Here is a 12787-nt window from a genome sequence, read left to right on the forward strand (position 1 = left end):
AGAATTTGAAGATGACAGATCTTGTGTTCTTACAAACACAGGAGAATCATTTGTTTTATTTCTTGGAACAGGTGTAGGTGTAACAGGAGGAACCGGTCTATTAGCAAATCTAGGATTTCTCAAAATTTTAACAGGACCTTTCAGTGTTCTAACTCTACTTGTCTTGGAGTTATCTCCTAACCCAGTTTTCCTATCTTCCTCATGATGTAGAGCACCTTCAGCAGTATCATCAGAAGTTGTATTCTTAGTTGAACTACATTTTTTATTCTTTTCAACATAATCTTCATAACTAGGAGGGATACAATCTTCTGGTCGTCCGTCAACTATGTTTGCATTAACAAATATGTTTTGAAAAAGAGGAGATGCAGAACTATATCCTATACCCTTACCTTTGGTGTCATTAAGTTCCACCATTAATGCATTCCATTGTGACGCACTTGCCCAACATTTCATTTTGATTGAAATTGCCTCTAAATCAGCTTTAACGCATTCATTTTCTTTCTTTAGTTCATTAATTGTGTCAACACGTTTAATTAAAGCTTGATTTATGTCAAAGTTATAACATTTAAGATCGTGAAGTTGTTTTTTATAAACTTTGATCTGCTCTTTCAATTCATTTTCAACCTTAGTGGTCACATGGTCAGCATGCCATTTTTCGTTCGTCTTCGCATATGCCTTTGTTAAATTATCTATTGTTACCTTTGATTCAGCACATTTAACACATTCAATAACAGTAGATGGATCAGAAGATACCTGTTGAGCGTTATTTGATGAGGAAGTCTCAGCCATAAATGCAAAGTAATTTGTCTTCTTCCCATCATCGAGCTCATCTTCTGATTCTGACGAGTCTGTAAGAAACTCTGATGTATCAGCATCTTTACCCAAATGAATCTGCTCAAGTCTGTCCCAAATATCCTTAGCTCTTGTCAAACCGGAAACCTTTTCAAGATCACTTTCTGATAAGCACATCTTCAGTAAGTCTACTGCTTGCTTGTTCAATGCTTCAAAATCAGATTGATCTACTCTAGTATGATCAGCTTTATCTTCAACCTCTGATTCTGACTTCTTTTTCGAATCATCAACATCTGAATTTAAACTCTCAAGATCTGAATCTTCACCCATAAGAACTAACATTTCCAATTCAGCAGCAAACATTCTACCCCATTTGTCTAGTTCCGTATTAGCATCAACCAATGTCTCTTCACTCTGATTAGCCTCTAGACTTTCTTCAAACATTGAGGTATCACCATAGTTATCCTTCCAACTGTTGAAGTAGTAGTCCTCTAACAATGTTGGTGAAATACTTCCAGATTCAGGTGTACGAGGAACTGAATCACGTGCCTTCTTGAATTTATCTTTAACCATCTTCTGAATCTTCTCTCTTTGAATGGTTCGTGAAAACTCTTCAGCTCTTTCAGCACGAGCAGTCAGCTTCTCAATTATACTTTGACCAATGACACAGTCTTCTTTTACTTCAGTAATCTTAGCCATGTTAGCTTTAGGTTGTTGATCATCAACATTCAATTTGATAGACCAATCATCATCGTTTACATGAATTACAACTAAAGCTTTGTTCGGACTTTCAGCTGTTTCAACTTCATTTACTTTATCAGTAATGTAAATCTCACGCTTTGTAGTTTGACTCTGAGAACTGTAGTTCTGATTCTTGAACGGATTACGATTAACCTGCTTCTTCTGTTTTGTGCAGTGTCTTGAAAAATGACCTAATTCTTCACAGTTGTAACAAGAAACAGTATTCATATCAAAACCCGGTTTGGTATCTTTGGTCAGACTGATCGGTTTTCCAGTTCACTCTTCGTAATCTCTAACTCGTCTCACAAGATTTGCCATACCCCACATAATATCCATCTTTTCTTCTTCATCTTTATCAAGTTGATGATAATCTTCTGTTGTTAGATGAATGTTACCCACACGACCATCAAGATAACTATCATAAGAATTAACAAGGCTTGACAACAAAGCTATAACTTCACTAATCTTTTCTTTCCCAGCTTTTCTCAAGTTTTCAATCTTAAGTGCAGAAAGAACATCTGATGCAGTCGGTGTAGATGACTCTGTAGTATTGGAAGTAGGTTGTGATTGAGTATTGAGAGAACGTGGTGAAACTTATGGTGGATACGAAGGTTGTTGAAAAGGTGCACTGCTAACATTCAAACCATACATATTCTGATTGTTCGTAAAAAAAAAGCTGTTTGAAATGGTGCATGAGCTGACTTAGGCGGTGTGTAACCATTTAGGCAATACATTTTCGTGTCTCGAACTTATATAGACCTCTTGACTTTGTTTAACAACTCTAGTTCTTCTTCCTAAAGTCTTGCAATAAACGAGTTCACTGTAGCAGTAGCTAGTTCTCCACTGGTTTTCATAGTTAATACGAAACCATACCATTCTAAAGGTAATGCTCCAGCTAGACATGTTACTTTGTCTTTCTCATCAATGGTCACATCATGCTTGTGTAGTTCAGCTAGCAATTGACGATATCTTTCAACCAATTCTGTAATAGACTCTCCAACTTGCCAGTTAAAACGATCAATTTCAGCTTTCAATTCTAAACCTTTTCTATTTCTGTAAGATGTATTTCCTTCGTTAAAAGTACGAAGCGCTTCCCATATCTTAAATGAGTTATCATGACACAGAAATTGATGGAAAATTGGACCATCAAGAGTACTTATCAAGTTACAATACATCTTTTTCTCCAAGTTATACTCTTCACATTCTTCCGAAGGCATGTTATGTAACTTATACAATTCATTTGTAACAGGTGAACGTGGCCATTGAAATTCGGTTTCAATGTACTTCCAAAGCTTCGTGTCCTGACCATCAGACCAAATCTTAAATCTCGACTTCCAAGTAGAATAGTTATCCATATTCATTAACCTCAGACATTTTGTAGCACTTCCTGATTCACTCTCAGCAAGGAGTAACCGTTGAATCATATTCGTAATGCTCAGAACTAACGGTGCAACCAACGCGTAATCGTTTGAATTAAACATTTTGAAAATTTTACCAAAGGTAAACCGTGTGGTTCAGGATATCAACCGTACGTGTGATAGTATCAACCATACATGTCACAACCTCAAGTGTACGTATCACTACTTAAGTGTACATGTGATAATCAAACAAAAGAACTAAACACTAAGTCTCAGACGTGCGAGTGATGATCACCCGTGTGATTACTCGTACGTGTCACAGTCAACCGCTTGATCACTCGTGTGATCAGACTAGTCACTTAACCTCAAAAGGTTATGATCACTCGTGCGTGTGAGTTCACGAGTGACAGTCAACCGTCTGGTCAACCGTGCATGTGATCAAAATCATTAACCCACTCGTGTGAGTTGCTGTTCAGCTGAAATCACCCAAAACCCTAGAAATTGATGCTAAACCTCAATTTTTTCATCCATAAGCTGGATTAGCACTAAACTAACATAAACACACTCTCTAAAAACAATTACATACGTAAAAATGATTCCTTTTTGATCTAAATCACTTTTAACTCAAAAACCCAAAATAATAAACTCATTAATCACCAAAAATCACTAGATGATGTTGAAATCACAACCAATGCTCTGATACCAATGATGAAACATGATTAGGAACTTCGAAATCAACAGGTTTAATTCACACAAAGGCGGAATTAGTGAATCAAACCATAACTAGTGAATATTATGAGCTTTTTGGGATTAAATTAGTCAAACCACAACAAGGATTGTGTGATTAGATTAATGCCTAGAGCTATTATTCACTACTGAAGTGATTTGGGTTGAGAGAGAAACGGATTAGGGTTACTAGATCTGAGTGATGTGTGTATGTGAGAGGCTTAACCTAAAATGAAGAACATAACTCATTATATACCCCTGCTGCATCAACCACGCGTGCCAGCTATCACTCGTACGAGTGATCAGCCTTAGCCGTACGGGTGATCACTCACTTGTGTATGTTTAGTTAGATTAAATTTATTACTCAGCTCAGCTCAACCGTGCGTATGAGCTTGTCACTCGTACGAGTGAGACTTCACTCGTACGTGTGACAGAGTCTAGCAATGTCAACTTATCCTTTTCGTGTTCCTGCAGTACCTGTAACCACATATAAACATATATAGGATAATAACGAGCGATCATGGTAGCCCATAAACTGAAGTACTTGCAATGGACGTGGATTAGATGTCTAGGGACTTACATAAAATGCATCAACAGACATTGTCTTTGGACAACCGGTTGAAAAATTCTCTTCCATGAGGATTTTGTGAGTGCAATAGGATGGGTTAATCCCCGGGATATCAGTGGTCTTCCATGCTATCACCGTGTGGTGGGACTTGCGAAGTGAAATAAGTCGTGTCTTTTGGTCTTCGGTGAGTCTCGAAGAGATAATCATCAAATGTTGACTTGATTCCTTTAGGTAAGCATACTCAAGATGCTCAGGGAGCTTGTTTAGCTCAAGATTAGGAGGTTCTTCCCATGAAGATTTGATTCGAAATCTATCTTCATTGGGAATAGCCTTGAATGACTCTTCCCTAGTGGTTTCACTTTCAAAACCACATTCATCAACATTAACATTCATCAAATCTCTAAAGTCGGCCTCTAGGTCCATGGTATCATTTTCACAAAGTGGGTTGAACTCAGTGGTATCAACCTCTAAGAGTTTTTAAAGCTCTTCATCCACATAATGGTTAATATGGTCAAAGGCATAACACTCATCATCATCGTCGGTGTTACTCGGTTGCTTCATGGCTTCCTGGATGTTAATGGTCACAAGCTCTTCTCCAACTCTAATGTTAAGTTGGTTACGTTGGACTAAGATGATGGTGTCGGCGGTCGCTAAAAATGGTCTTCCTAAGATGAGGGGGACTTGAAGGTATTCCTTTATCTCCGTGATTACAAAATCAACCGGGAACACCAAGGTGTCAATGCTAACCAAGATATCCTCGGCGATACCAATGGTAGTGTTAAAAGAATGATTTGCCAATCGAATCCTAATTCGGGTCGGCTTAAGAGGTCCAAGGCCAAGTCTATCGTAAAGTGAATGGGGCATAAGGTTAATGCTTGTACCCAAATCGACAAGTGCATTGAACACTTACGAGTCACCAAACTTGCAAGGGAAAAACAATTTTCCCAGATCTCCTAACTTCTTATGAATCCTTGGCCTTGATGCAAGAATTTTATTAAACTATTCCTCAATGAAGAAGGATGTCTCATCATGATATTTACTCCTTTGAGAGATTAGCTCTTTGATGAAGTGTCCGTAGTGTGACATTCCCTTTAGAACATCGGTGATTGACAAGTTGACCAACATGTTTTTCATCATATCTTGGAACTTCTTATATTGAGCCGTCAACTTGTCCTTCCTTAAAGCTCTTAGATATGGAACCACTTTCGTAGCCTTCAGAGGCTCATTACCCTTTCTCCTTACCCTTTTAATCTTTACCCTTAACCCCGGTTGAGTCGACCTTTTGTTTATCCTTTTCCTTATTAACCCCAATATCCTCCTCGGTAAAGCTTGCTAGTGGTTCTTGGGTTGTGGCTCGGGACTTTCAATTCCCTCGTTCAAGGTTTGACCACTCCGTGCGGTTATGGCATTGATGTTTTCATTTCGGTTTGGGTGGTTAAGGTTTTAGTTGGTGTTGCTGCTCTCAATAGGAATGGTTCTTGCGTTGTTGTTGTTTTTGTTTTGGTGTTGATTGTTTCGGTTGTTGTTGTAATTGTTGTTCGGATTAACTTGCGTGTTTGATGGTAGAGTGCCTTGAGGTATCTCGGCGACTTAGTTTGATAATCTTCCAACGGTGCCCCCAAGGTTCTGGAATGATGCTTGTTGATGTCTTAATTATTGCTTTAAGGACTCATTCTCCTTTATCAAAAATGCCTCAGTTGTATCCACCTTCTTTATGTAGTTTTGCATAATCTCCTCTAAGGTCTTTGAAGGTTGAGGTGGTTGAGTGTATTGTTGAGGTTGTTGCTTATTTTGGTAGCCTTAGTTGCTTTAATTATTATAACTTTGGTTGTTATAGGGTTGGTTGTTGTAAGGTTGTTGATTTTGTGTTTGGTAGTTGTTACTCTGGGTATGATTATAGTTTAGGTTGTAGCCTTGGTTTCGGTTTTAGAATTGGAATCCGGGTGGTGGGTTACTTTGGTTGTTAAAAGAGACTTGTCTTTGGTTTTGGTTGAAGTTACCATGGTTTCCTTGGTAAGAGTTGTTGCCTTGGGTTGATGAACCGCCTCGTTGGTAGTTTTTGTTACTCACAAAATTGACATGAGCTTCCGAATTCATTGGGATGTCATCCAAATCAAGTTGATTGCATTGGTTGATTTATGGACAACTCTTTGTAAGGTGAGGTCCATCACATCTCTCACATCCTACTTACATAGCAACGATGGATTGTTGTAGCTTCTTTAACTCCTTACCGTAAGATTGAAATTGGCTGTTCAAGCTAGCAAGAGTAACATGACCGTTGTCACTTTCCACTTGAGCTATACTCTTTCTTGGAAGATCCCTAGGTGAGGGATTCCACTCATACGTATGAATCGAAATGTCTTCTAATAACTTCTCGGCCGCATTTGGTGATTTATACATGAACACACCTCCCGCGTAGGCATCAAGAATTTGTCTCGTTCTATCATTCGTACCCCGATAGAAAGTATTGATGTATTCCTTCTTTGATAAACCATGTGGTGGACACGCCCCCAACATCTTCTTAAAAAAATCCATGCGTCATATAGTGATTCATCACTCTGTTGAGCAAATGCATTAATCTCCATTTTAAGTCTCTCGACCTTCGATGGTGGAAAGAAATGATTGAGGAAAATATCAACTAAATCTTGAAAAGTTCGAATTGAATCGGAAGGTAGATTTCTTAGCCAAATCTTAGCATCGCCTTGAAGAGAAAAGGGGAATGCCCTTAACTTGTATGCATCTTCGGTAACATCCATGTGCTTGTAGAGATCACAAATGTCATTGAATTGTTGAAGGTGCTCAAAAGGATTATCCTCCATTAAATCATGAAATTTCACATCCTTTAAGATAGTGAAGAAATTTACTTCAACTTTTCAATGTTCGGGCCCAATATGCGGTTTAGTAATAGCCGGTGGCACCCTCGCAGGTGTAACCAACCTTGCATACCACATAGGTGTATCATTTGGATCTACTTGTTGTTCTTGATTAACAAGTGGTGTATTATTGGGATCACCCGCACCGAATGAATTTTTTTCATGTTGAAGTGGTTGCCCGTTGCCATCCATCTCTTCAATATAAAATGGTAATACCTCAACATTCTTTCTTGCTCTCTTTTGATGAGTTTGTTGCAAACATGCTTACTTGCTCTCTTTTAAATTTATACTTGAATTAAATGTGGACTCGACTATGTAACAAACTTTCAAGAAACAATGACTCGGTAGTTGTAATTAGTAAGTTTTCCGTTTAAGATTCGTCCCAAGAGAGCAGTTATTGCTAGTTAAATCGATGAAAACTCATAATCATCCTAAGGTTTGTTTCGTTATGGGGGGTTTTGAGTTTTGAAACGTTTTACGAAAACTAATGTAAACTTAACTAACAACTAGAAATGATTAAGTAAATATCAATAATAAAAGCATGCACACTTGACTATTCCACTTGAAGCATTCAGATTGTTCTTTTGTTCTTCTTAAGATCTAATCATGTTCAAAGTTATAAGTTCTAGTATCCCTACTAGATGTTATAATGATCAAATCAACACTTGCAAAATTACCATAAGCTTATATCAATTGATCAAGTTGAATCATGTGAATGTAATTAGTACTTAACTTAGGTTAAAGTCCCCAAAAACCTTTTGGTAATCAAAATCCCTTAAGAAAACTAAAATCCACTATTTTGACTAAGGACCAAGTGAAAACCAATCCAAACCAAGAACCCAGTCCCTTGAAATCCCAATTTGATTGTCTAGATCACCTAAGTGTTGAAGTACAAGTTGCTTCACTAATTAAATCCCTACGATAGCTACACAACTCATATAACCAAAGTAAAGCCCAAAGCAAAGATAGCAAAGGATTTCTTAGCTAATTCTAACAACAAATCACAATCATCAACTCATAGATTCATCCAAACACAATCATAAACATAAATAAGAACAATCCTTAGCTTACAAGCTTCATAATCAAGTGTACATAACAAAATCTAGCCAAACGTGGCTAAAACAATCACAATACAAGTAATAAAAGTAGAATCAAACATCATTATGCAATTATAAAGATAAGATTATACCAAAATAAGAAATTACAAAATTAGCTAGATGAAGATGATGAATGAAGCGACCCGTCCTAATCCATCCGGACGAAGTCCATATCGATTACAAACGATTCACAATAGTTGGTTACATCGCGAGGTACTTGACCTCTATATGATACAATTTTACAAACATTTCATTCGTTTTTAAAAGATAAACTTTCATTTCATTTAAAGTTGACGGCATGCATACCATTTCATAATACATCCAACTATAATTGTCTTAATAATAATCTTGTTGAATTCAACGACTCGAATGCAACGTATTTCAAAATATGCCATGAATGACTCCAAGTAATATCCCTAAAATGAGCTAATGCACAGCGGAATATTTCTTTAATACCTGAGAATAAACATGCTTTAAAGTATCAACCAAAAGGTTGGTGAGTTCATTAGTTTATCATAATCATTCATTTTCATCATTTTAATAGACCACAAGAATTTCATTTCTAGTTCTCATAAATATACGTCCCATGCATAGAGACAAAAATCATTCATATGGATTGAACACCTGGTAACCGACATTAGCAAGATGCATATAAGAGTATCCCCTATCATTCTGGGAAATCCTTCGGAAATGATAAAACAACATCGAAGTACTAAAGCATCCGGTACTTTGATGGGGTTCGTTAGGCCCAATAGATCTATCTTAGGATTCGAGTCAATTAGTAGATCGGTTTACTAATTCTTAGGTTACCAAGTAAAAAGGGGCATATTCGGCTTCGATCATTCAACCATATAATGTAGTTTCGATTACTTTTGTCTATTTCATAAAACATTTATAAAAATTGCGCATGTATTCTCAGCCCAAAAATATATAGGGTAAAAAGGCAAATGAAACTCACAATACTGTATTTTGTAGTAATAAATGCATATGACGTCATTGAACAATGCAGTGTTTGACCTCGAATTCACGAACCTATATCATTTATATATGTTAACACATATAATGGTAATCAAACAAATTTATATATATTTAGTGATATGAATTTTATATTAAAAATTTGTAGGTTCCCTTAATGATTTAATTACATATTTTTATTTACATTAAATAAATAATTAATATAGTTATGTTATATGTATTACGTATATTTTTATATATAACCAATATTCATTTGTTATAATATTATTACTAATAATGATACTTAATAATGCTAATAACAATAATTATGATAATAAAAATAACAATACTTATAATAATAATAATAATATTGATAAAAATAATGATAATAATAGTAATAATAGAAATAATACTTTTAAAAAAATGATTATTTTAATAATAATAATGAATACTAATAATAATAATTATAAAAATAATAATTTTTCTAATAGTAGTAGTAGTAGTAATAATAATAATAATAATAATAATAATAATAATAATAATAATAATAATAATAATAATAATAATAATAATAATAATAATAAGGGGGATGATTCTCACACACACTTTTTTGATCCTCACACACCAATTGAGTATTATTAGAAGAGTAAAAAGTTAAAATAGGTGTGTGAGGATCAAAAAAGTGTGTGTGAGAATCATCCCCCTAATAATAATAATAATAATAATAATAATAATAATAATAATAATAATAATAATAATAATAATAATAATAATAATAATAATAATAATAATAATAATAATAATAATAATAATAATAATAATAATAATAATAATAATAATAATAATAATAGAAGTAAAAAAATAAGGATGTATACCTTCTAAGAAGCTTTTCTAAAAACAAAAAAATGCCCTAGACAAGGCTCGAACCCACGACCTCTTGAAACCCAACATCACACCTAAACCATCAAGCCATGTCCGTTTTTCTTGCTTCTTATTACTCCCTAACATATATAATCCAACTTCCATAACTACTAGCAAAAGAACCCGAATAACTGTGGCCTCATTCCTTCGGTCCAACAACTTATAACATCCTGATCCATATAGATTAGAGAAGCCTAAATGTTATGGCCCATAAAAGGAGAGTCCAAATTATGATGAATCGAGTTACAATGCAATTTAAATTGGGTTTCATGGATTTGATCAATCAGTGAACGTAGCAACCTTCGATCTCATCTCATCATCATCATCCAGCTTGTCATCATCATTATCATACGTTAACATCATCATCCTCTATCATTATAACCGAACATCTTTATCATCAATATAACCGATCATAATCATCATAAAGTATCGATTATTATCATCATTAATCATGTATTTCATCACCAATCATAAATACATAAAATCATAATCTTATCATCATTACTAAACCCGCTATTCATTATCATCTATCGTGTATCTATCTAGTATCATCTTCATCACCTAATCGCTTATCTTAATCAAACATATAACCTTATTTAACAACTCCATCAACATCACAACATCATCAATCATTACTTATGTCATAAACAAATCGAGTATTAATATAATTCAGTTGCACGAACGTCATCAACCATCACTAAACTATTTGGGACTTCGGTCCACCATGAATAAAAAGAAAACACGCCAAAGAAACCTTTCATTTCTTAATCAAATCAGTGGGGTACCATAGAAATGAAAGAAATGATTAAAGCCAAATGAGTTTAACTTTAATACTTATAATTGCAACCACTATCGAAAAGGAATTTATAAGTGGGGTAATCCCACTAAATAGCTGTCGACCAAATATACAAGAAAATATATAAAAGCAGTCATGTTTTCTTATGCAAAAAGAACCTTCGGTGTTTGATTTTCGGTTTTCTTTGTCTGACTAAGACAAGCACAATAAACGGGCAAGTGCATCAGTTATGGTGTTGGGTAGTTTTTATGGCGAATTGAAACAGAAAATACATCGGTTAAATGGTGGTTTACAAATGAAGAAGTCAAGAAGAAGAAAGAGAGAAAAGAGATGGAAGATGGCGTTTAAGTGTCGATCATGGGTTTGTTAGAAGGGTTACAGCTACAGCAACATTCAAGTAGTATTCGATGGTTTGTTTGTTGTTGAGAGGTGGCAGGTGGTGATTCTATCGAAGAAGAAAAGGTGAGAGATGAAGAGAGGGTGGAAGGTGACGGTTTCATGGTTGCTGATGTAAAAAGAGAACAAGCTAATTCAGGGATCGATCTTGGTAATAATCATTTCATATTTAATGGTTGAACCCGAGGTTTGTTCATGAAGGTTGATGATTTGAGCATGGGCGTATGGGTGATGAAAAAAAAAATAATAACGATAACACCCATGTGGTTTTAAAGAAAAGAGAAGAAGAAAAAAAATCAAATGGTGTCTTCGATTACAAGTATTATGAAGTGATCCATTGTTTTGTAGCTTAACAACCTCGACAAGAATCATTCGCTCAGTACTGAAATATATTAGAAAATTAAAAAGGAGAAAAAGAAAGCTAACAGAAATTGTTGTCTTGTGATTAATCCTGGAATCAAATGGTACTGGTTACAGATAGAGAACAATTTACCTTTAGCTTAGACAATGACTCAAAACAGAAATACGTATTCATCTTATATTTATTTCTTGTATATACCGTTATAATATATATATAATATTTGTACATGTATTTATATATAATTATGTATTGTGTATTCTATATGTATACACCGTATATATATATATATATACCAGTATACATGTCCTTATCTATATATATATATATATATATATATATATATATATATATATATATATATATATATATATATATATATATATATATATATATATATATATATAACTGAATGTTGTATATATGTATGTTTATTTTATAGTTAATAAATACTAATACTAATTCCATTATCATTTATATTAATACTAATAGTAATTATGTTTATAATATTTATAAGATTCATAGAAAATGATAATAGTAATATTATTAATAATACTAAAATTCTAATAATAATAATAATAATAATAATAATAATAATTTATAATAATAGTAATGGTTCTTAATGATAACAATATTTAATAATACTAATATTAAAAATTATAATTTTACTACTAGTTTTAATGATTTTCACAATAATAATAATATAACAAATCAATTATATCAAATTATCTTAATAATACTGATATTAATAATATTTATGAGAGTAATAATATTAATATAACAATTATGTTTTAACTTGTGTCATATATTAATTATGTAATATTTAATAATTATATAATAATTTTTATTGAATCTTTATAAATTTTATATGTTTTACAATATACATATAATAATAATTAACTATAGAAATCATATATATTTATATGTGGTTTATTAAAAAATTCACTTAATTATTTCGCATCCTATTTTTACATATTTCATTTTAAATGTTTAATTTATATTTTATAGTTTCACATTACTATATATATACTTACATTTATTTATATACATATATATATATATATATACATATTTATTTACAAATCAATTGTTCGTGAATCGTCGAAAATAGTCAAAGGTCAAATGCATTCATGAAAAAAAATAGTTCCAACATTTTGAGACTCAGTTTAATAGACATTGCTTATCGTGTCGGAATCATTAAAAGATT

At 33.4% G+C, this 12787-nt stretch overlaps 1 non-coding gene across 1 annotated transcript; it reads left to right on the forward strand.

Moving 5' to 3' along the window:
* Positions 1-6673: 6673 nt before the first annotated feature.
* LOC139895261 (small nucleolar RNA R71) lies at positions 6674-6779 on the forward strand. Its single transcript, XR_011775720.1, has one exon. It is a non-coding gene; the product is annotated as a small nucleolar RNA R71 (small nucleolar RNA).
* The last annotated feature ends 6008 nt before the right edge of the window (positions 6780-12787 follow it).

This window comes from Rutidosis leptorrhynchoides, chromosome 2 (assembly GCF_046630445.1).
Source record: "Rutidosis leptorrhynchoides isolate AG116_Rl617_1_P2 chromosome 2, CSIRO_AGI_Rlap_v1, whole genome shotgun sequence".
NCBI classification, from domain to species: Eukaryota; Viridiplantae; Streptophyta; class Magnoliopsida; order Asterales; family Asteraceae; genus Rutidosis; species Rutidosis leptorrhynchoides.